The following is a 23137-nucleotide window of genomic DNA, read 5'->3' as shown; positions in this document are numbered from 1 at the left end:
GCAGCCCAAGGCGCTTTAATGACCCCTCTGGTGGGTTTGGTGCTGAGTCCATGAACTTTAGACCTTGGAGGAAGTCGTTGAAACCTCTCAAGAAGTCAAAATCGGATTCAAACTCCAAAGTTTCTTATAATGTTAATGGGTCCCATTGGGGACAGTATTGAGGAAATGACCCCAGGGTCTGGTTAGAGAAGAAAAGTGGAAGTAGAGATGAAAGGTCAGGAAAAGTAAGGTGAAGGTCTCTCTGAAGATCAGTTAACCTGGATATTTTTCATTAATCAAAGGTCCAAGCCCTGACCCCTAACCCTGGGAAGTCAGATCCTGTCCCTCCAACATTGCCCAGGGCCCTTCCTGGGACAGTGTGATGTGGGGCTGTGCAAGGCCAAGGGCAGGACTATGGTCCCACACCTGCCAGGTTCCTGGCTGGGGACAAGGAGGCCATGAGGCCCCTGTGCTGGAAGGACAAGGTGTCTCCTCACAGGCATCAGAGGTGCAGACAACAGCCATAGCTAAGGGGAGAAGAAGCTCAGGTCTGGCGGGGCTTTCAGCCTCTTTACATCCCTTGATCATCTCCACCACAGCCTGTCCTGTGCTGTGGCATCCCCTGCACCTCTTTCCCTGCAGGCTGCAGACATCCCCCCTGCTGCCCCACCTTGCTCTTGTCTGAGCATCTTCCTTCCTTTGCTGAGGTCTCTCCATCCTCCCCAGCTGTTCCTTGAAGCACAAAGCCTTGGGCTGATGCAGACTCCCTCTGCTGACCTGCTCCACCACAGCACTGCCCTTCCAGTCACATTCCTTCCTGCTCATGTCCAGTCTGGACCTCCCCAGCTGCACTTTAGGCCATTATTTCATTCTCATGCTCTTTCCCACTATGAAGAAAACCTCCACCACCTCTGAAACCACCCTTCAAGCACTCTCAGGCTACTCCTGCACTGCTGCAGCCTCCCCAGCGCTGCTGGGCCAAAGCAGCCCAGGACCCTCAGCATCCCACACCATGTGCACAAGGTGCTGAACCTGCCTTGGCAGAGCCCTGCACTCTCCAGTTCCTCCCTGCTTCTCCAAACTGGGAAGCCGCACACTGGCACACCCCCGTGTGTGTGGGGTCACACCAGTGCTGAACCGAATGGGATGAGAACTCCAGGTGTCTGGGTCCCCGCGCTCCTCCTCATGCATCCCCTTGTGCAGCTGCCTTGTTCATGGTGAGCGTGCACCACGGGCTTGTGTGGGGACCTTGGAGTGCCCAGGCCCTTCTCCTCAGGGTCACTGTGTGGCTGGGCAGCAGCCCTGTGGAAATGGCTCTGCTGGTCCCTGAGTTCCACTAGGGAAAGCATGAACCAGCAGCAAAGGTGGCCAACAGCCTCCTGGGCCGTAAGAGCAGGAGCAGAGCCAGAAGAAGTGATTCTCCCCCTCTGCTCAGCACCTTTTACACTATATCCAGAATATTTCACCAGATTTAGACCCTGTGCAATGACAGTGAGACATTGGCAAAGAGGAGTCAGTGCACTGGAGGGCCAAGAAGATGGTAATCCTTCCATTGTCCTTCAAGCGTTTTTGTGATTGAGGGGATTGAGGGCATCTCATCTCCTCCTGTGCTGTGTGGTTATTTTTCTCTACTGGATGTATCCTGGAATGAGTCCTTGCCTCCCCCAGGCAAGTGAGAGCCCTCGCCCAGCCCAGGCGAGTGATTGTTTCTTCAGGGTACCCATGAGTCAGAGGCCTCTAGTTTTGTTTCTTGTGAGTGGATGTGGGCACGTTGTTGATCCTTGTTATTCTTACGTTGTCGTATCCAAATAATCTCCTCAACTGATATCTGAACCTGAATTTTATGTTTATGGAGTGATAAATCATTGTATAAACCCTGTTTCTAGTTTATTTGCTATGCTTTTCCATCTAGAATAAAGTCTGCTTTGGTGTGGAGGGGTTTCGTTAGATGGAGATATGTTGTTGAATTAGTCAGGCCCAAAGGAATCTCAAGGCCACTTTGAGAAGCTGAGAACAGAATCTACTGTGAGGAAGAGGGGCGTTTCTTCATTAACAGGGCCTCAGTATGGCGTGAGTCGTCGGACCTATGATCAGTGGGGCTCCAGTGTGTGGACTGCCCGTGACACTCATTTAGCGAATCCGTGCTTGGAGCGTGGACGCATGATTAGAGAATAGTTGTGTATATAAGGAGGCTTGTTTCTGTAATAAAGGGCTTTGCGTGATTCACATTGAATCGGAATGCTGAGTCATTTATCGCTCCAACACTTTGGAACTTGTTGTCTGCCTAAAACTGCCTTTTGGGGTGACTCTGTGACACCCACAGTGCTACCCGGGCTCCACGGCTACCCTCCCACTGCAGCACCGGCCCCAGGTCACCACCACCATGTGCTGGCGGGTCCCTGGTCACTGCCCCGGTGCAGGAGATGCAGGAGGCGCCCCTGGGCCGGCCGGAGCCCCAGGGGTGCGGCAGGAGGAGGCACCACGGGGACAGAGGTGCCGGTTGCAGTGCCGCTTGCAGTGCCAGTGGTGCTGGTGCGGGTTTGCTTGTGTGCATGGCTTTTACTTTCCTGATTAAACTGTCAGCCAGTGAGTTTTATCACTTTAAGTCTTCTGATTCTCTCCCCCATCCTGCTGGATATAAATACATCAAAAAGCTATGTTTTCATACCAGATGGACTATGGGTGAATTCCCAAGGACGTTCCTTAATATTTAGGACCTGTGATGTATTACATTTCTGCCACTGCTTGGGCTGTGCTGCAGCTCCTGGGATTCTTCAATACCTTGCTGATGATCAAAGAAAAATCACAAAGAAAACTGTCCAAAACCCTGAAACTCATGTGCTGTCTGGACATACTTAAATTCTTCAATTCTAATGAACAGGGATTTTCTGGGAAGGAAAAAGCCTCCCTGAGGCACGTGGAACAAGACTCACAGTGTCAGCACCCATGGAACACATTGCCAATCACACTGCTTGCCGTGGTTAAAGAAATTTGAATAAACAGCAAGCTAAATACAGATCTCATGAAAAGTAAAGCAGAGCTTCACAATTCAATACGTAATCCCTGTGACTAAATGGATTTTAGAATTAAAAACTGAAACGTCTGCTTCAATATACAGGTATGAAAGCCTGACCCGAATTCTGTAGCACACACAATTGTGGCACAGCCTGGAGTGATTCTCTTGGTTTTTAAATTTCACAAAGAACAAAAAAGTTGATATTTATTCATGTTTAGCCCACAGTCACCCACAATCCCCAGACCATTTTTGCAGTGCTGTTACCAATAGCTCTTCTCTCAGCATATACTATGCTGCAGTTCTTTATTTGGCAAAAATGATGTAATTCTGTGCAGCACGACCCCTCATCTTTATCTTTCCACCTCTTTCTGGCATTAACAATGGCCAGATCAAATCTCTCAGCACAGACACTGAGAAATGCCCGCGGCCCATGCTCTGTCAGTTCGTTGGAGCTGCTGCTGTTTTGAGATCCCAGGAGGAGAAACTTCTCTTCAGCCGAGTTTAAAACGGAACCTGTTCTCAGCAGCCGAGACTTCTCCTCTGTGCAAGGACAGAAAACTGCAGGTTTGGAACCCACAGCCCCTCAGTCCCGCCGCAGCCAGCGAGGAGGCGACGAACGAGCGCGGACACCGAGTCCGCCCGCGGGACGCGCCGGTCGCGCTTTGTGCTGCGGGGTCAGCGCTGCGGAGGGCGGGGAGGAGCTCATCTGAGAGCTGAGGCTGATCTGCAGTTCAGGGGGTTTTCCACTGCACTGAGCCACCATGACGGCACGGCTGCCAGAGACTTTTTTATTTTAATAACTGTTCAACTCATTCAGATTTCGTATAAAAATTTGGCGGGTCAGGCGAATAATCGGCCAGCTCTGGCGGGGTCCTGCCGGCAGCGCCGCTCGGCTCGCCCCTCCCCGTGACGCAATTTCCGGCTGCAGCGGTGGGGCGAGCGGAGGCTGCTGAGTGGGTCCGGGGGGGCGAGCGGCGGGTCCGGGGGGGCGAGCGGCGGGTCCGGGGGGGCGAGCGGCGGGTCCGGGGGGGCGAGCGGCGGGTCCGGGGAGAGAGAGCGGCGGGTCCGGGAGAGAGAGCGGCGGGTCCGGGGGAGCGAGCGGCGGGTCCGGGGGGGCGAGCGGCGGGTCAGGATGGGGGCGGGAGAGGCGCCCGCGGTCGGGGCGCGCGCACAAAGATCCGTGTGCGAACGGGCCCTTGGAGACCCCGGTCCCGGGAACCCCCGGAGCTGAGCCCACAGCTGCCGGTCTCTTGGTGCTTTGTGCAGGTGGCAGCGCAGAGGCCGCCATGAGAAACCCGGGTGTCCCCAGCACGTTCCTGTTGGAGCAGCGCGTGGCCTGTGCAGCTTCGTGTGGGCCAAGGGAGGCGACTGTGTCCGTGTTGGCTCAGGTCGGTGCAGCTGCGCTTGGATTTAGAGCAGTGACCCTGGCTGGCTGGTTGAGCCTTGGGGGTTGTTTATTTCTGAGAATGGCAGGGATCTGTTCAGCAGGTCTTTAATTGCTGTGCACTTTTACCCTGCAAGAAGCATTCATTTTTGATGTTAAGACTTGGTCGACGTGTCTCAGGTAGTTGGTTTTTTTGTTCGGGCTGTATGCAAAAGGTCAGAAGGCTTTTCCTCCTCATCCAAAGACTGACGTGGTGTAGGCCAAGGCAGAGCATGGGGGGCTCTGGGCACACACTCGTCTTGAAAGCTCTTCAAGGCTGTTTTCATGGGTCATTTCATTTGAGTCTCTCTGCTCTGCGGAAAGTGAGTCAAAGGAATTCCTGTGCCCCTGTTTAACTCAAACTAGATGTTTAGCTAAAGAGGGGAGATACCACTTTAGTGTGAGCCAATTCTGCTCTGCTCGTGAAAACAAGTTCAAAGAACCCCAAAATGTCTGTGATCCAGATTCTAACACTGCTGGTTGCATTTGCATTTCCATGTAAAGCACTGGGCAGCTGAGAATTGTGGTTGTTGCTGGATTAAGCTCCAAGAAATAGTCAGAGGTGGTGGATGCTCTTCTGTGTTGTGTCCCCCTTGAGCACCAGCAGCACAGGTGAATTGTTTTCAGGTAACAGCTGTGGCAGCAATGGGGCAGAGTTTTCATGCTTTGGCTACGTGGCTGGTTTGTGCCCGGGGAAGTGCATCAGCCTTTAGAATCTGGTTTGTGCAGGTGAGACACCTGGGAAGTGAGTCAATTTTCTCCATGCAGTTAGAAGCCTTTCTTTTTCATAGCTGGCACAGTCATTGTTCGGATTTAGTTTGAGAAGAAGAAAACACCCGGGACAGAGATAAAGTTTTTAGTTGTTGGTGTCTGAGAGCCAAGGTCTGAGCTCTGCCTGCGGGTGTGAGGAGCTGGGAAGGGGGGGAATGGATGGGGCAGAGCTTGACTGACACCCAGACTGGTCAATGAGAATATTCCATTAGCATCATGCTGTGTGTTTAAGGAGGGTCAGGATCTTCGGGCTGGGGTTTTTTTCAGAGGCGGGACAGAGACTTTTTGAGGTATCTCTAGTTCATCTCGAGGAAGACAGACAAATAAGCGGCGTCGTGTTGGAGAGACAAAGTGTGTTGGATTTGAAGCCGTTGGGCAGGACGGGAGGAGCTGCCTTCTTGGGTCAGTGATGGGCCTTGGCATGTATTGTCTGAGCTGGAGCTGATGTCTGTCACCACTTGAGCTCTAGAATTACTCTGAGACCCAGGAATCTCCAGTTTCTTGTGGGGCTTTTCCAGGCTGTGGAATCCTCTTTCTGTCACAGATTGTAACGCAGCCCATGGAGAAGGGGGCACTTGCTTGAGGTTCCTCAGTGTGTGCATTAGGGAGGCGTCGTTCTTGGGCTCACACTGAGCGTTACGAGGAGACGCTTTCACATGAGCTGAAGGCAGCTCTGGGTACCCAAAGCTGTGAACCGGTGTTAACAAACGCTGCTGCTGAGATCTGGGGGTAGAAGTGCCACAAATGTGGTTTCACAGGGAAAACAGAGGAATTTGTCAATGCCTGGTTGTTATATGGCACATTGTAATTAAGCACAGTGGTAATTTTGCATCGATTTTGCACAGGATTACTGGCTGTAACAGACCCATTGCATCAAATAAATGTTGACTTGCTGCACTGGTGGCCTTGTGAACAGCAGACGGCTTCTGGAGGTGGTGACATCTCCTATGAGCCCCAGAGTGCTGAGCCCATCGTACAGGGAGCAACCTCCCCTTCCCGAGCAGGGCAGAGGACCCAGGAGTCCGGGCTGCCTGTCTGTGCTCCTCCCCTGCCCCAACACCAAAATACGTTCTTTGGGGGATGGTTCTCACCAGAGCCCCACGAAGAATTTGTTTCCTGTGGTGCCTGTAAGACATGGGGTACCCCAAAGGCTGGCACCATCTGCCCTTCGCCTCACAGAATCCCAGAATGTCAGGGATCGGAAGGGACCTTGAAAGTTCATCCAGTCCGATCCCCCCGCCGGAGCAGGAACACCCAGCTGAGGTTCCACAGGAAGGTGTCCGGGGGGGTTGAATGTCTGCAGAGAAGGAGACTCCACAACCCCCCTGGAGCCGCCTGGACCAGGCTCTGCCACCCTCACCAGGGACAAGTTTCTTCTCAAATTTAAGTGGAACCTCCTGTGTTCCAGTTTGAACCCGTTGCCCCTTGTCCTGTCACTGGTTGTCACCAAGAAGAGCCTGGCTCCATCCTCCTGACACTCCCCCTTTATGTATTTATAAACATCAATGAGGTCACCCCTCAGTCTCCTCTTCTCCAGCTCCAGAGCCCCAGCTCCCTCAGCCTTTCCTCACACGGGAGATGCTCCACTCCCTCCAGCATCTTGGTGGCTGCGCTGGACTCTCTGCAGCAGTTCCCTGTCCTTCTGGAGCTGAGGGGCCACAACTGGACACAATATTCCAGGTGTGGTCTCCCCAGGGCAGAGCAGAGGGGCAGGAGAACCTCTCTGACCCACTGACCACCCCCTTCTAACCCACCCCAGGTACCATTGGCTTCCTGGCCACAAGGGCCCAGTGCTGGCTCATGGTCACCCTGCTGTCCCCAGGACCCCCAGGTCCCTTTCCCCTGCACTGCTCTCTAATAGGTCATTCCCCAACTTATACTGGAACCTGGGGTTGTTCCTGCCCAGATTCAAGACTCTACACTTGCCCTTGTTAGATATCATTAAGTTTTTCCCCGCCCAACTCTCCAGCCTGTCCAGGTCTCTGATGGCAGCACAGCTTCCAGTGTCAGCCACTCCTCCCAGCTTGGTGTCACCAGGAAACTTGCTGACAGTCACTCTATTCCCTCATCCAAGTCATTGATGAATATATTGAACAATACAGGCCCCAGTACTGACCCCTGAGGCACTGCACTGGATCCAGGCCTCCAACTGGACTCTGCCCCATTGACCACGACTCTGGCTTCTTCCCTTCAGCCAGTTCGCAGTCACCTCACTACCCGGTCACCCAGACCGCACTCCCTCAGTTCAGCTGTGAGGATGCTGTGGGAGACTGTGTCAAATGCTTTACGGAAGTCAAGATAGACCATCCACTGCTTTGCCATCATCCATCCACCTCGTTATGTCCTCATAAAAGACTATGCGATTGGTCAAGCACGACTTCCCCTTGGTGAAGCCATGTTGACTGCCCCTAATGACCCTCTTAGCCCTGATCTGCCTTGAGATGGCACCAAGGAGAAGTCGTTCCATCAGTTTCCCAGGGATGGAGGTGAGGCTGACCGGTCTATAGATACCCAGATCCTCCCTTCTTGCCCTTTTTGAAGACTGGAGTGACATTTGCTTTCCTCCAGGCCTCAGGCACCTCTCCTGTTTCCCACGACTTAGCAAAGATCATGGACAGTGGCCTAACAGTGACCTCAGGCAGCTCCCTCAGCACCCACAGGTGCACCCCATCTGGACCCATGGATTTATGGATGTCCAGATTGTTTAACTGGTCCATAACCCAGTCCTCATGAACCAGCCTCCTCCAGCCTCATGGGGGAACACTCCACTTTCCCCTAATCTGCCTGTATCTGGGGGCACATGGCAGGTGGGAAGGAGGTGTCGTTTACAGTGACACCCCAGGTGTCTGGGCTCCCCCAGTCACTCTGCTCATGGCCGTGGTGTGGCCAGAGAGGACCCAGGCGTCCGAGTGCTGGCACAGCAGTGGAGCATGGACACGGACACACATCCACACGCAGGCGTAGCTTTGCTGAAGGGATTTACTGATTATGAGAGGGAAATGGCCCAGGGCTCCCATGGGGTCAGATGGGGTCATCCAGGGATGATCATCTCCTCATGCCGCTGGAGGGGGACAGGACACGGCTGTCACCATCAGTTTCAGTTCTGAAATCAGAGCCCAAAATGAGACCTCCAGTGTCAGCTGGGACATGAGGGGAGGCTTCTCCCCACCGTCTCTCTCTGCAGAGACCCAGGGAAGGAGAGAAGAGTTGGAGCCCTCAATCAACCCAGGACAAGACTTGGTTCTCCTGAGATCCATGTGGCACCCAGAGCTATTTGGCCAGTGTGTCATTAGCCCCAGATAACCCTACATCTCCCAAAACCCTGCCCAGCCCTCAGGGTGATCCTCGGGGTTTGTATGGCCCCAGAGGCCCTGCCTGGCCTGCACGGTGACCCTCTGAGTCTGTAGAGCCCCACTGGGTGCAACAAAAGTCATGGGGGCACCTCTGTCTAGTGTGGCCTGGACACAGGTCATGGACAGTCTCCTCTGTTTGCTTCTCTTAGATCCACGTTCTGCCCACCCAGAGAGCACAGGGATGCCCCGGGGTCCAGAAGCCTTTGTGGGGCTGGAGATGCCCTGATGTTCCTCACCGGGAATAGAGGAGATGGCTGCACTATCACTTCAGCATCTGGAAGTTCTGGAAGCTGGCGTTTCTGCTGCAAAACATCATCCACCCTGACAGACAGAGGGAGCTGGGGAGAAAGGTTGGGTGAGGGGCACACTTGGGTGCACTGGGAGGCAGAGAAAGCGATGGGGTCCTTGGGAAGGTGACTCCAGGGAAAATGGGGTGCGTGAGCTTGTGTGTTGGGACACAGAAAGCAGTGGAGGTCCTGGGGAAGGGGCTGTGTCCTGGGGTATCCTGGGGTGCACTGGGGTGTAGTGAGTTGTGATGGGATGGACAGGAATGCAATGGAAGCCCTGGGCAATGGAGCATACCTGGGAAAACACTGGGGAGCAGGGATGTTCTGTGGGGCTGCAGGGGGTGCATGGGAGTGTACTGGGGCACACTGGCATGTTCTGGGGCACACTGGGATGCCAAGGAGTTTTGTGGCCATGGGAGGGAGGGTGTGGGGCAGCAGAACTTGTGACACCTACCGCAGCCCTCTTCACTCGCCCGAGTTTGAGTCCCCCCTGTAGAGAGACCATGAGACCTCACTGGTCACTGGGATGTCCCAGTCCCAGCAAGGGAGGGGAGGACCAAAGTGCCCTCCAGTTCCCCAGACTGGATGTCCTCCAAGTCCGCCCCACTACTCACATGCAGGAGAGACCCTCCACTTGCTTCCAGCAATGCTCCTGGAAATGCCTATGAAAGAAGAGAAAGGGGTTGCTCTGGGTTGGAGACAAATGGGGCTGTGGGTGGGGCACAGGTGTCCCCAACCCCACCCAGGCCCCTGGATTCTCCCTCATCTGAGTGTAAAAATCCCTTCTGCTCCCCCCAGCCTCATTCCTCCAAGTTTCACCTGGGATACCTGTTCATGCGGGGACCAGGGCTTGGGTTGGAGAAAAGGATAACATGGGAATTTGGGGTTTCCAAGGAGGAGGGTGGTTGAGGGGGACCCAGGGACAGGGCACTGTTGTGAACTCGCAGAACCTAAGGGACCGGGCTGGGGGTGTTGGAGGGACAGGACTGCATGGGATGCAAGTGAGGGGTAAAGGAATTCAAGGGGAGGGGACACGGGGAATTCAAGTGAGGCTGTTGGTGGGGGCAGGAGGAAGAGGACAGCAGAGGAACAAAACGCGGGGATCGGGAAAGTGTTTGGGAGGGGGTGTTCAAGGAGGGGGATCTGGGGGCACTACCGCAGTGGACAGGGTGAAAGGCAAAGGACGGAGGGGAAAGATGGAAAGAAAGGCATTGGCATCCATCAAAGGGAGGGCATTTGGGGACCCTCTATAGGACACAGAGGAGATCCTGAGGAGGAGATATCTGAGGGGCCCAAAAGGGTGGAGTGGGGAGGCCCAAAGAAGAGGGGTGTGGGGGCACCAAGACAAGAAACCAGTGGGAGCCCTCACTGGAGCCTCACCTGCGCATCCTCCGAGGTGCACAGCAGGATGGTGAAGAGCAGGGCCACGCTGAGCACTGCGACCTTCATCTTCCTCTGCGGTGCAGCGAGTCCTGGGTGATGCCGGAGGAGGTGAGGGCACCTTTATCCCTCCCAGGAGGACTCCCTGCCCCTCCCCACACCTCCAGCCCCCAGGGCAAAGCTTGGCAGAGACACCCGCCCTGGCAACCCAGCCTTGGCACAGAGTCACTCCCACCTTGAGCACTGATCCAGCTGCCTTCCCTGGCATCAGTGCCGCTTCCTGCATGGGGCAGCTGCACGGGGAAGGGCCCAGGCATCCACAGTGGTGAGGGGGGACAGCAGTGTGTCCCTGACAGCCAGACACCCTATGGTGATGACCCACTGCTCCAACTCGAAACCATCCTGCAACAGCCCCAAAAGCCTGATCCCCCCACCTGCCAGTGCCCCTCACCTCCCAGCACCACCATCTCCCAGTGCCCCTCAACTCCCAGGCCGGTCTTTCCCTATGGAACCCCCCCAGAGTTGACACCAGCCTCAAATCTGGGGTCTCTAAGCACAATTATCTCTGAGCCCTTTCCAGCCCCTTAAATAAATGAGGGGCTGGGAGTCACTCCTCTTCTTGGGGCAGCAGGGGCCCCAGGATTAGGGAACTCTGGGAGGTGGGAGGACAACTGGGGCAATGTGGACAGCTGGTGACTGGGATCCTCAGTCACTGGTGGCGCTGCCCATGGGGAGCACTGGTGAATCCTGGGCTCTGGGAGAGGAGGGCTGGGCTTGGGGGAAGTGCTGGGGTGGTGTCAGTGCCCAGCTCCAGCCCACCCCATTTCCCTTGCACCGCCAGCCCCCAACTGGTCCAGTCTGCAGCCACAGCTGAGAACAGAGCAGAGGGAACATCCCCTGCCCTGGCTCTCACCTGTCCCTGTCCGGGGTCACTGTGCCCTCCCAGACAACCTGGGTCCCACTCTGCAGAGCTGATCCCGTACGCTGGGTCCCAGTGTCCCTGTCCCCACCAAGGCTCTGGCTCCAGCCCTGTCCCTTCCTGGGACTTGGCCACAGTTCACCAAAGGCCCTTGTCCCCACCGAGTGTCCCTTCAATGCCCCCATCCTCGGCCCAGGCCAGCGCTGTCCCTGAGCAGGACGTGGCCATCCAGAGGGACGTGATGAAGCGGGCGCTTGTTCCCAGGCAGCCGCTCGGAGCTCATTGCAGGACGGAGCTCCCCTGGCACGAGGAGGGATGTTTGCTCCCACAGCGGCTCTGATAAGCTCTGTTTGCCCAGGGCTCATGGCACAAGAAGCCCGTTCACCAAGATCGGTGCCTCACAGAGTGACCGATCGGGGATCCAGGGCAGTTAAAGCAGCCTGGAAGCCTGGGCTCCCCCAGCCCTGGCAGCGGGCAGAGCCCACAGAGAAGGGCAGTGCTGGGGCAGCGGGGAGGAGCAGGTCCTGGGGCACCCGCACGCCTGGGGCTCCCTGGCTGCCCTGGGCACAGGCCGGAGCCCAGAGGCTGGGGGGTCCCAGGGGAGCAGCTGGACAGCCGGGGTGCCGCTCTGCTTCGGGACAGCCTGGGGAGTCCTGCCGGAGTGGGGCTCAGAGCAGCTGGGGGATGGAGCTGTGTTTTTGGAGTGATAAATAATTGTATAAACCCTGTTTCTAGTTTATTTGCTATGCTTTTCCATCTAGAACAAAGTCTGCTTTGGTGTGGAGGGGTTTCGTTAGATGGAGATATGTTGTTGAATTAGTCAGGCCCAAAGGAATCTCAAGGCCACTTTGAGAAGCTGAGAACAGAATCTACTGTGAGGAAGAGGGGCGTTTCTTCATTAACAGGGCCTCAGTATGGCGTGAGTCGTCGGACCTATGATCAGTGGGGCTCCAGTGTGTGGACTGCCCGTGACACTCATTTAGCGAATCCGTGCTTGGAGCGTGGACGCATGATTAGAGAATAGTTGTGTATATAAGGAGGCTTGTTTCTGTAATAAAGGGCTTTGCGTGATTCACTTTGAATCGGAATGCTGAGTCATTTATCGCTCCAACACTTTGGAACTTGTTGTCTGCCTAAAACTGCCTTTTGGGGTGACTCTGTGACACCCACAGTGCTACCCGGGCTCCACGGCTACCCTCCCACTGCAGCACCGGCCCCAGGTCACCACCACCATGTGCTGGCGGGTCCCTGGTCACTGCCCCGGTGCAGGAGATGCAGGAGGCGCCCCTGGGCCGGCCGGAGCCCCAGGGGTGCGGCAGGAGGAGGCACCACGGGGACAGAGGTGCCGGTTGCAGTGCCGCTTGCAGTGCCAGTGGTGCTGGTGCGGGTTTGCTTGTGTGCATGGCTTTTACTTTCCTGATTAAACTGTCAGCCAGTGAGTTTTATCACTTTAAGTCTTCTGATTCTCTCCCCCATCCTGCTGGATATAAATACATCAAAAAGCTATGTTTTCATACCAGATGGACTATGGGTGAATTCCCAAGGACGTTCCTTAATATTTAGGACCTGTGATGTATTACATTTCTGCCACTGCTTGGGTTGTGCTGCAGCTCCTGGGATTCTTCAATACCTTGCTGATGATCAAAGAAAAATCACAAAGAAAACTGTCCAAAACCCTGAAACTCATGTGCTGTCTGGACATACTTAAATTCTTCAATTCTAATGAACAGGGATTTTCTGGGAAGGAAAAAGCCTCCCTGAGGCACGTGGAACAAGACTCACAGTGTCAGCACCCATGGAACACATTGCCAATCACACTGCTTGCCGTGGTTAAAGAAATTTGAATAAACAGCAAGCTAAATACAGATCTCATGAAAAGTAAAGCAGAGCTTCACAATTCAATACGTAATCCCTGTGACTAAATGGATTTTAGAATTAAAAACTGAAACGTCTGCTTCAATATACAGGTATGAAAGCCTGACCCGAATTCTGTAGCACACACAATTGTGGCACAGCCTGGAGTGATTCTCTTGGTTTTTAAATTTCACAAAGAACAAAACAAGTTGATATTTATTCATGTTTAGCCCACAGTCACCCACAATCCCCAGACCATTTTTGCAGTGTTGTTACCAATAGCTCTTCTCTCAGCATATACTATGCTGCAGTTCTTTATTTGGCAAAAATGATGTAATTCTGTGCAGCACGACCCCTCATCTTTATCTTTCCACCTCTTTCTGGCATTAACAACGCCCAGATCAAACCTCTCAGCACAGACACTGAGAAATGCCCGCGGCCCATGCTCTGTCAGTTCGTTGGAGCTGCTGCTGTTTTGAGATCCCAGGAAGAGAAACTTCTCTTCAGCCGAGTTTAACACGGAACCTGTTCTCAGCAGCCGAGCCTTCTCCTCTGTGCAAGGACAGAAAACTGCAGGTTTGGAACCCACAGCCCCTCAGTCCCGCCGCAGCCAGCGAGGAGGCGACGAACGAGCGCGGACACCGAGTCCGCCCGCGGGACGCGCCGGTCGCGCTTTGTGCTGCGGGGTCAGCGGTGCGGAGAGCGGGGGGAGGAGTTCATTGGAGAGCTGAGGCTGACCTGCAGTTCAGGGGGTTTTCCACTGCACTGAGCCACCATGACGGCACGGCTGCCAGAGACTTTGTTATTTTAATAACTGTTCAACTCATTCACATTTCGTATAAAAATTTGGCGGGTCAGGCGAATAATCGGACAGCTCTGGCGGGGTCCTGCCGGCAGCGCCGCTCGGCTCGTCCCTCCCCGTGATGCAATTTCCGGCTGCAGCGGTGGGGCGAGCGGAGGCTGCTGAGCGGGTCCGGGGGGGCGAGCGGCGCGTCCGGGGGGGCGAGCGGCGCGTCCGGGGGGGCGAGCGGCGCGTCCGGGGGGGCGAGCGGCGGGTCCGGGGGAGAGAGCGGCGGGCGCGGGGGAGAGAGCGGCGGGTCCGGGGGGGCGAGCGGCGGGTCCGGGGGGGCGAGCGGCGGGTCCGGGGGAGCGAGCGGCGGGTCGGGATGGGGGCGGGAGAGGCGCCCGCGGTCGGGGCGCGCGCACAAAGATCCGTGTGCGAACGGGCCCTTGGAGACCCCGGTCCCGGGAACCCCCGGAGCTGAGCCCACAGCTGCCGGTCTCTTGGTGCTTTGTGCAGGTGACAGCGCAGAGGCCGCCATGAGAAACCCGGGTGTCCCCAGCACGTTCCTGTTGGAGCAGCGCATGGCCTGTGCAGCTTCGTGTGGGACAAGGGAGGTGACTGTGTCCGTGTTGGCTCAGGTCGGTGCAGCTGCGCTAGGATTTAGAGCAGTGACCCTGGCTGGCTGGTTGAGCTTTGGGGGTTGTTTATTTCTGAGAATGGCAGGGATCTGTTCAGCAGGTCTTTAATTGCTGTGCACTTTTACCCTGTAAGAAGCATTCATTTTTGATGTTGAGACTTGGTCGACGTGTCTCAGGTAGTTGGTTTTTTTGTTCGGGCTGTATGCAAAAGGTCAGAAGGCTTTTCCTCCTCATCCAAAGACTGACGTGGTGTAGGCCAAGGCAGAGCATGGGGGGCTCCGGGCACACACTCGTCTTGAAAGCTTTTCAAGGCTGTTTTCATGCGTCATTTCATTTGAGTCTCTCTGCTCTGCGGAATGTGAGTCAAAGGAATTCCTGTGCCCCTGTTTAACTCAAACTAGATGTTTAGCTAAAGAGGGGAGATACCACTTTAGTGTGAGCCAATTCTGCTCTGCTCGTGAAAACAAGTTCAAAGAACCCCAAAATGTCTGTAATCCAGATTCTAACACTGCTGGTTGCATTTGCATTTCCATGTAAAGCACTGGGCAGCTGAGAATTGTGGTTGTTGCTGGATTAAGCTCCAAGAAATAGTCAGAGGTGGTGGATGCTCTTCTGTGTTGTGTCCCCCTTGAGCACCAGCAGCACAGGTGAATCGTTTTCAGGTAACAGCTGTGGCAGCAATGGGGCAGAGTTTTCATGCTTTGGCTACGTGGCTGGTTTGTGCCCGGGGAAGCGCATCAGCCTTTAGAATCTGGTTTGTGCAGGTGAGACACCTGGGAAGTGAGTCAATTTTCTCCATGCAGTTAGAAGCCTTTCTTTTTCATAGCTGGCACAGTCATTGTTCGGATTTAGTTTGAGAAGAAGAAAACACCCGGGACAGAGATAAAGTTTTTAGTTGTTGGTGTCTGAGAGCCAAGGTCTGAGCTCTGCCTGCGGGTGTGAGGAGCTGGGAAGCGGGGGATGGATGTGGCAGAGCTTGACTGACACCCAGACTGGTCAATGAGAATATTCCATTAGCATCATGCTGTGTGTTTAAGGAGGGTCGGGGTCTTCGGGCTGGGGTTTTTTTCAGAGCCGGGACAGAGACTTTTTGAGGTATCTCTAGTTCATCTCGAGGAAGACAGACAAATAAGCGGCGTCGTGTTGGAGAGACAAAGTGTGTTGGATTTGAAGCCGTTGGGCAGGACGGGAGGAGCTGCCTTCTTGGGTCAGTGATGGGCCTTGGCATGTATTGTCTGAGCTGGAGCTGATGTCTGTCACCACTTGAGCTCTAGAATTACTCTGAGACCCAGGATTCTCCAGTTTCTTGTGGAGCTTTTCCAGGCTGTGGAATCCTCTTTCTGTCACAGATTGTAACGCAGCCCATGGAGAAGGGGGCACTTGCTTGAGGTTCCTCAGTGTGTGCATTAGGGAGGCGTCGTTCTTGGGCTCACACTGAGCGTTACGAGGAGACGCTTTCACATGAGCTGAAGGCAGCTCTGGGTACCCAAAGCTGTGAACCGGTGTTAACAAACGCTGCTGCTGAGATCTGGGGGTAGAAGTGCCACAAATGTGGTTTCACAGGGAAAACAGAGGAATTTGTCAATGCCTGGTTGTTATATGGCACATTGTAATTAAGCACAGTGGTAATTTTGCATCGATTTTGCACAGGATTACTGGCTGTAACAGACCCATTGCATCAAATAAATGTTGACTTGCTGCACTGGTGGCCTTGTGAACAGCAGACGGCTTCTGGAGGTGGTGACATCTCCTATGAGCCCCAGAGTGCTGAGCCCATCGTACAGGGAGCAACTTCCCCTTCCCGAGCAGGGCAGAGGACCCAGGAGTCCGGGCTGCCTGTCTGTGCTCCTCCCCTGCCCCAACACCAAAATACGTTCTTTGAGGGATGGTTCTCACCAGAGCCCCACGAAGAATTTGTTTCCTGTGGTGCCTGTAAGACATGGGGTACCCCAAAGGCTGGCACCATCTGCCCTTCGCCTCACAGAATCCCAGAATGTCAGGGATCGGAAGGGACCTTGAAAGTTCATCCAGTCCGATCCCCCCGCCGGAGCAGGAACACCCAGCTGAGGTTCCACAGGAAGGTGTCCGGGGGGGTTGAATGTCTGCAGAGAAGGAGACTCCACAACCCCCCTGGAGCCGCCTGGACCAGGCTCTGCCACCCTCACCAGGGACAAGTTTCTTCTCAAATTTAAGTGGAACCTCCTGTGTTCCAGTTTGAACCCGTTACCCCTTGTCCTGTCACTGGTTGTCACCAAGAAGAGTCTGGCTCCATCCTCCTGACACTCACCCTTTATGTATTTATAAACATCAATGAGGTCACCCCTCAGTCTCCTCTTCTCCAGCTCCCTCAGCCTTTCCTCACACGGGAGATGCTCCACTCCCTCCAGCATCTTGGTGGCTGCGCTGGACTCTCTCCAGCAGTTCCCTGTCCTTCTGGAGCTGAGGGGCCACAACTGGACACAATATTCCAGGTGTGGTCTCCCCAGGGCAGAGCAGAGGGGCAGGAGAACCTCTCTGACCTACTGACCACCCCCTTCTAACCCACCCCAGGTCCCATTGGCTTCCTAGCCACAAGGGCCCAGTGCTGGCTCATGCTCACCCTGCTGGCCCCAGGACCCCCAGGTCCCTTTCCCCTACACTGCTCTCTAATAGGTCATTCCCCAACTTATACTGGAACCTGGGGTTGTTCCTGCCCAGATTCAAGACTCTACACTTGCCCTTGTTAGATATCATTAAGTTTTTCCCCGCCCAACTCTCCAGCCTGTCCAGGTCTCTGATGGCAGCACAGCTTCCAGTGTCAGCCACTCCTCCCAGCTTGGTGTCACCAGGAAACTTGCTGACAGTCACTCTATTCCCTCATCCAAGTCACTGATGAATATATTGAACAATACAGGCCCCAGTACTGACCCCTGAGGCACTGCACTGGATCCAGGCCTCCAACTGGACTCTGCCCCATTGACCACGACTCTGGCTTCTTCCCTTCAGCCAGTTCGCAGTCACCTCACTACCCGGTCACCCAGACCGCACTCCCTCAGTTCAGCTGTGAGGATGCTGTAGGAGACTGTGTCAAATGCTTTACGGAAGTCAAGATAGACCATCCACTGCTTCGCCATCATCCATCCACCTCGTTATGTCCTCATAAAAGACTATGCGATTGGTCAAGCACGACTTCCCCTTGGTGAAGCCATGTTGACTGCCCCTAATGACCCTCTTAGCCCTGATCTGCCTTGAGATGGCACCAAGGAGAAGTCGTTCCATCAGTTTCCCAGGGATGGAGGTGAGGCTGACCGGTCTATAGATACCCAGATCCTCCTTCTTGCCCTTTTTGAAGACTGGAGTGACATTTGCTTTCCTCCAGGCCTCAGGCACCTCTCCTGTTTCCCACGACTTAGCAAAGATGATGGACAGTGGCCTAACAGTGACCTCAGCCAGCTCCCTCAGCACCCACAGGTGCACCCCATCTGGACCCATGGATTTATGGATGTCCACATTGTTTAACTGGTCCATAACCCAGTCCTCATGAACCAGCCTCCTCCAGCCTCATGGGGGAACGCTCCACTTTCCCCTAATCTGCCTGTATCTGGGGGCACATGGCAGGTGGGAAGGAGGTGTCGTTTACAGTGACACCCCAGGTGTCTGGGCTCCCCCAGTCACTCTGCTCATGGCCGTGGTGTGGCCAGAGAGGACCCAGGCGTCCGAGTGCTGGCACAGCAGTGGGAGCATGGACACGGACACACACATCCACACGCAGGCGTAGCTTTGCTGAAGGGATTTACTGATTATGAGAGGGAAATGGCCCAGGGCTCCCATGGGGTCAGATGGGGTCATCCAGGGATGATCATCTCCTCATGCCGCTGGAGGGGGACAGGACACGGCTGTCACCATCAGTTTCAGTTCTGAAATCAGAGCCCAAAATGAGACCTCCAGTGTCAGCTGGGACATGAGGGGAGGCTTCTCCCCACCGTCTCTCTCTGCAGAGACCCAGGGAAGGAGAGAAGAGTTGGAGTCCTCAATCAGCCCAGGACAAGACTTGGTTCTCCTGAGATCCATGTGGCACCCAGAGCTATTTGGCCAGTGTGTCATTAGCCCCGGATACCCCTACATCTCCCAAAACCCTGCCCAGCCCTCAGGGTGATCCTCGGGGTTTGTATGGCCCCAGAGGCCCTGCCTGGCCTGCACGGTGACCCTCTGGGTCTGTAGAGCCCCACTGGGTGCAACCAAAGTCATGGGGGCACCTCTGTCCAGTGTGGCCTGGACACAGGTCATGGACAGTCTCCTGTTTTCTTCTCTTAGATCCACGTTCTGCCCACCCAGACAGCACAGGGATGCCCCGGGGTCCAGAAGCCTTTGTGGGGCTGGAGATGCCCTGATGTTGCTCACCGGGAATAGAGGAGATGGCTGCACTATCACTTCAGCATCTGGAAGTTCTGGAAGCTGGCGTTTCTGCTGCAAAACATCATCCACCCTGACAGACAGAGGGAGCTGGGGAGAAAGGTTGGGTGAGGGGCACACTTGGGTGCACTGGGAGGCAGAGAAAGCGATGGGGTCCTTGGGAAGGTGACTCCAGGGAAAATGGGGTGCGTGAGCTTGTGTGTTGGGACACAGAAAGCAGTGGAGGTCCTGGGGAAGGGGCTGTGTCCTGGGGTATCCTGGGGTGCACTGGGGTGTAGTGAGTTGTGATGGGATGGACAGGAATGCAATGGAAGCCCTGGGCAATGGAGCATACCTGGGAAAACACTGGGGAGCAGGGATGTTCTGTGGGTCTGCAGGGGGTGCATGGGAGTGTACTGGGGCACACTGGCATGTTCTGGGGCACACTGGGATGCCAAGGAGTTTTGTGGCCATGGGAGGGAGGGTGTGGGCCCAGCAGAACTTGTGACACCTACCGCAGCCCTCTTCACTCGCCCGAGTTTGAGTCCCCCCTGTAGAGAGACCATGAGACCTCACTGGTCACTGGGATGTCCCAGCCCCAGCAAGGGAGGGGAGGACCAAAGTGCCCTCCAGTTCCCCAGACTGGATGTCCTCCAAGTCCGCCCCACTACTTACATGCAGGAGAGACCCTCCAATTGCTTCCAGCAATGCTCCTGGAAATGCCTATGAAAGAAGAGAAAGGGGTTGCTCTGGGTTGGAGACAAATGGGGCTGTGGGTGGGGCACAGGTGTCCCCAACCCCACCCAGGCCCGTGGATTCTCCCTCATCTGAGTGTGAAAATCCCTTCTGCTCCCCCCAGCCTCATTCCTCCAAGTTTCACCTGGGATACCTGTTCATGCGGGGACCAGGGCTTGGTTTGGAGAAAAGGATAACATGGGAATTTGGGGTTTCCAAGGAGGACGGTGGCTGGGGGGGACCCAGGGACAGGGCACTGTTGTGAACTCGCAGAACCCAAGGGACCGGGCTGGGGGTGTTGGAGGGACAGGACTGCATGGGATGCAAGTGAGGGGTAAAGGAATTCAAGGGGAGGGGACACGGGGAATTCAAGTGAGGCTGTTGGTGGGGGCAGGAGGAAGAGGACAGCAGAGGAACAAAACGCGGGGATCGGGAAAGTGCTTGGGAGGGGGTGTTCAAGGAGGGGGATCTGAGGGCACTACCGCAGTGGACAGGATGAAAGGCAAAGGACGGAGGGGAAAGATGGAAAGAAAGGCATTGGCATCCATCAAAGGGAGGGCATTTGGGGACCCTCTATAGGACACAGAGGAGATCCTGAGGAGGAGATATCTGAGGGGCCCAAAAGGGTGGAGTGGGGAGGCCCAAAGAAGAGGGGTGTGGGGGCACCAAGACAAGAAACCAGTGGGAGCCCTCACTGGAGCCTCACCTGCGCATCCTCCGGGGTGCACAGCAGGATGGTGAACAGCAGGGCCACGCTGAGCACTGCGACCTTCATCTTCCTCTGCGGTGCAGGGAGTCCTGGGTGATGCCGGAGTAGGTGAGGGCACCTTTATCCCTCCCAGGAGGACTCCCTGCCCCTCCCCACACCTCCAGCCCCCAGGGCAAACCTTGGCAGAGATACCCGCCCTGGCAACCCAGCCTTGGCACAGAGTCACTCCCGCCTTGAGCACTGATCCAGCTGCCTTCCCTGGCATCAGTGCCGCTTCCTGCATGCGGCAGCTGCACGGGGAAGGGCCCAGGCATCCACGGTGGCGAGGGGGGACAGCAGTGTGTCCCTGACAGCCAGACACCCTATGGTGATGACCCACTGCTCCAACTCGAAACCATCCTGCAACAGCCCCAAAAGCCTGATCCCCCCACCTGCCAGTGCCCCTCACCTCCCAGCACCACCATCTCCCAGTGCCCCTCAACTCCCAGGCCAGTCTTTCCCTATGGAACCCCCCCAGAGTTGACACCAGCCTCAAATCTGGGGTCTCTAAGCACAATTATCTCTGAGCCCTTTCCAGCCCCTTAAATAAATGAGGGGCTGGGAGTCACTCCTCTTCTTGGGGCACCAAGGACCCCAGGATTAGGGAACTCTGGGAGGTGGGAGGACAACTGGGGCAATGTGGACAGCTGGTGACTGGGATCCTCAGTCACTGGTGGCGCTGCCAATGGGGAGCACTGGTGAATCCTGGGCTCTGGGAGAGGAGGGCTGGGCTTGGGGGAAGTGCTGGGGTGGTGTCAGTGCCCAGCTCCAGCCCACCCCATTTCCCTTGCACCGCCAGCCCCCAACTGGTCCAGTCTGCAGCCACAGCTGAGAACAGAGCAGAGGGAGCATCCCCTGCCCTGGCTCTCACCTGTCCCTGCCTGGGGTCACTGTGCCCTCCCAGACAACCTGGGTCCCACTCTGCAGAGCTGATCCCGTATGCTGGGTCCCAGTGTCCCTGTCCCCACCAAGGCTCTGGCTCCAGCCCTGTCCCTTCCTGGGACTTGGCCACAGTTCACCAAAGGCCCTTGTCCCCACCGAGTGTCCCTTCAATGCCCCCATCCTCGGCCCAGGCCGGCGCTGTCCCTGAGCAGGACGTGGCCATCCAGAGGGACGTGATGAAGCGGGCGCTTGTTCCCAGGCAGCCGCTCGGAGCTCATTGCAGGACGGAGCTCCCCTGGCACAAGGAGGGATGTTTGCTCCCACAGCGGCTCTGATCAGCTCTGTTTGCCCAGGGCTCATGGCACAAGAAGCCCGTTCACCAAGATCGGTGCCTCACAGAGTGACCGATCAGGGGATCCAGGGCAGTTAAAGCAGCCTGGAAGCCTGGGCTCCCCCAGCCCTGGCAGCGGGCAGAGCCCACAGAGAAGGGCAGTGCTGGGGCACCCGCACGCCTGGGGCTCCCTGGCTGCCCTGGGCACAGGCCGGAGCCCAGAGGCTGGGGGGTCCCAGGGGAGCAGCTGGACAGCCGGGGTGCCGCTCTGCTTCGGGACAGCCTGGGGAGTCCTGCCGGAGTGGGGCTCAGAGCAGCTGGGGGATGGAGCTGTGTTTTTGGAGTGATAAATAATTGTATAAACCCTGTTTCTAGTTTATTTGCTATGCTTTTCCATCTAGAACAAAGTCTGCTTTGGTGTGGAGGGGTTTCGTTAGATGGAGATATGTTGTTGAATTAGTCAGGCCCAAAGGAATCTCAAGGCCACTTTGAGAAGCTGAGAACAGAATCTACTGTGAGGAAGAGGGGCGTTTCTTCATTAACAGGGCCTCAGTATGGCGTGAGTCGTCGGACCTATGATCAGTGGGGCTCCAGTGTGTGGACTGCCCGTGACACTCATTTAGCGAATCCGTGCTTGGAGCGTGGACGCATGATTAGAGAATAGTTGTGTATATAAGGAGGCTTGTTTCTGTAATAAAGGGCTTTGCGTGATTCACTTTGAATCGGAATGCTGAGTCATTTATCGCTCCAACACTTTGGAACTTGTTGTCTGCCTAAAACTGCCTTTTGGGGTGACTCTGTGACACCCACAGTGCTACCCGGGCTCCACGGCTACCCTCCCACTGCAGCACCGGCCCCAGGTCACCACCACCATGTGCTGGCGGGTCCCTGGTCACTGCCCCGGTGCAGGAGATGCAGGAGGCGCCCCTGGGCCGGCCGGAGCCCCAGGGGTGCGGCAGGAGGAGGCACCACGGGGACAGAGGTGCCGGTTGCAGTGCCGCTTGCGGTGCCAGTGGTGCTGGTGCGGGTTTGCTTGTGTGCATGGCTTTTACTTTCCTGATTAAACTGTCAGCCAGTGAGTTTTATCACTTTAAGTCTTCTGATTCTCTCCCCCATCCTGCTGGATATAAATACATCAAAAAGCTATGTTTTCATACCAGATGGTCTATGGGTGAATTCCCAAGGACGTTCCTTAATATTTAGGACCTGTGATGTATTACATTTCTGCCACTGCTTGGGTTGTGCTGCAGCTCCTGGGATTCTTCAATACCTTGCTGATGATCAAAGAAAAATCACAAAGAAAACTGTCCAAACCCCTGAAACTCATGTGCTGTCTGGACATACTTAAATTCTTCAATTCTAATGAACCGGGATTTTCTGGGAAGGAAAAAGCCTCCCTGAGGCACGTGGAACAAGACTCACAGTGTCAGCACCCATGGAACACATTGCCAATCACACTGCTTGCCGTGGTTAAAGAAATTTGAATAAACAGCAAGCTAAATACAGATCTCATGAAAAGTAAAGCAGAGCTTCACAATTCAATACGTAATCCCTGTGACTAAATGGATTTTAGAATTAAAAACTGAAACGTCTGCTTCAATATACAGGTATGAAAGCCTGACCCGAATTCTGTAGCACACACAATTGTGGCACAGCCTGGAGTGAT

The 23137-nt window shown here is 55.3% G+C and overlaps 4 long non-coding RNA genes and 2 other non-coding genes across 7 annotated transcripts; 4 read left to right on the top strand and 2 right to left on the bottom strand.

Annotated features, from left to right (window-relative positions):
• Positions 1–3866: 3866 nt before the first annotated feature.
• On the top strand, positions 3867–8807 carry LOC136106266 (uncharacterized). Of its 2 annotated transcripts, none has more exons than XR_010652111.2 (3): positions 3867–3948; positions 4262–4383; positions 8692–8807. It is a non-coding gene; the product is annotated as an uncharacterized lncRNA (long non-coding RNA). The 2 variants fall into 2 exon arrangements; XR_011740815.1 differs by having other exon boundaries at positions 3934–3952.
• On the top strand, positions 5591–5675 carry LOC136106586 (small nucleolar RNA SNORD45). The gene has a single exon (XR_010652150.1). It is a non-coding gene; the product is annotated as a small nucleolar RNA SNORD45 (small nucleolar RNA).
• Positions 7865–9493, bottom strand: LOC139828824 (uncharacterized). Its single transcript, XR_011740816.1, has 4 exons — positions 9444–9493; positions 9284–9319; positions 8779–8880; positions 7865–8292 (listed from the first exon to the last, which is right to left on the bottom strand). It is a non-coding gene; the product is annotated as an uncharacterized lncRNA (long non-coding RNA).
• Positions 9494–14128: 4635 nt separating this feature from the next.
• LOC139828825 (uncharacterized) lies at positions 14129–18828 on the top strand. Its single transcript, XR_011740817.1, has 2 exons — positions 14129–14404; positions 18698–18828. It is a non-coding gene; the product is annotated as an uncharacterized lncRNA (long non-coding RNA).
• On the top strand, positions 15611–15695 carry LOC136106585 (small nucleolar RNA SNORD45). The gene has a single exon (XR_010652149.1). It is a non-coding gene; the product is annotated as a small nucleolar RNA SNORD45 (small nucleolar RNA).
• On the bottom strand, positions 17986–19344 carry LOC136106265 (uncharacterized). The gene is made up of 3 exons (XR_010652110.2): positions 19291–19344; positions 18785–18886; positions 17986–18300 (listed from the first exon to the last, which is right to left on the bottom strand). It is a non-coding gene; the product is annotated as an uncharacterized lncRNA (long non-coding RNA).
• Between the last annotated feature and the right edge of the window lie 3793 nt (positions 19345–23137).

Source organism: Patagioenas fasciata, chromosome 11, assembly GCF_037038585.1.
Source record: "Patagioenas fasciata isolate bPatFas1 chromosome 11, bPatFas1.hap1, whole genome shotgun sequence".
NCBI classification, from domain to species: domain Eukaryota; kingdom Metazoa; phylum Chordata; class Aves; order Columbiformes; family Columbidae; genus Patagioenas; species Patagioenas fasciata.
This window is presented reverse-complemented; position numbering and strand designations above follow the sequence as displayed.